Here is a 213-nt window from a genome sequence, read left to right on the forward strand (position 1 = left end):
TATCACCAAGCCCCTATTTTCCAACTCCAACTGCTGATCCTTTTTGTTTTCAACCTTTGCATTCCAATCACCAGTAATGATCAGTACATCTTGATTGCATGTTTGATCCATTTCATACTGAAGAAGTTGGCAGAATTCTCCAATGTCATCATCACTGGCTTTAGTTTACTTTGGACTATTCAAATTTAGAGTAAATTGGAACAGTAGTGGTAT

The sequence above is a fragment of the Chrysochloris asiatica genome, unplaced genomic scaffold (assembly GCF_000296735.1).
Source record: "Chrysochloris asiatica unplaced genomic scaffold, ChrAsi1.0 scaffold00161, whole genome shotgun sequence".
Lineage (NCBI taxonomy): Eukaryota > Metazoa > Chordata > Mammalia > Afrosoricida > Chrysochloridae > Chrysochloris > Chrysochloris asiatica.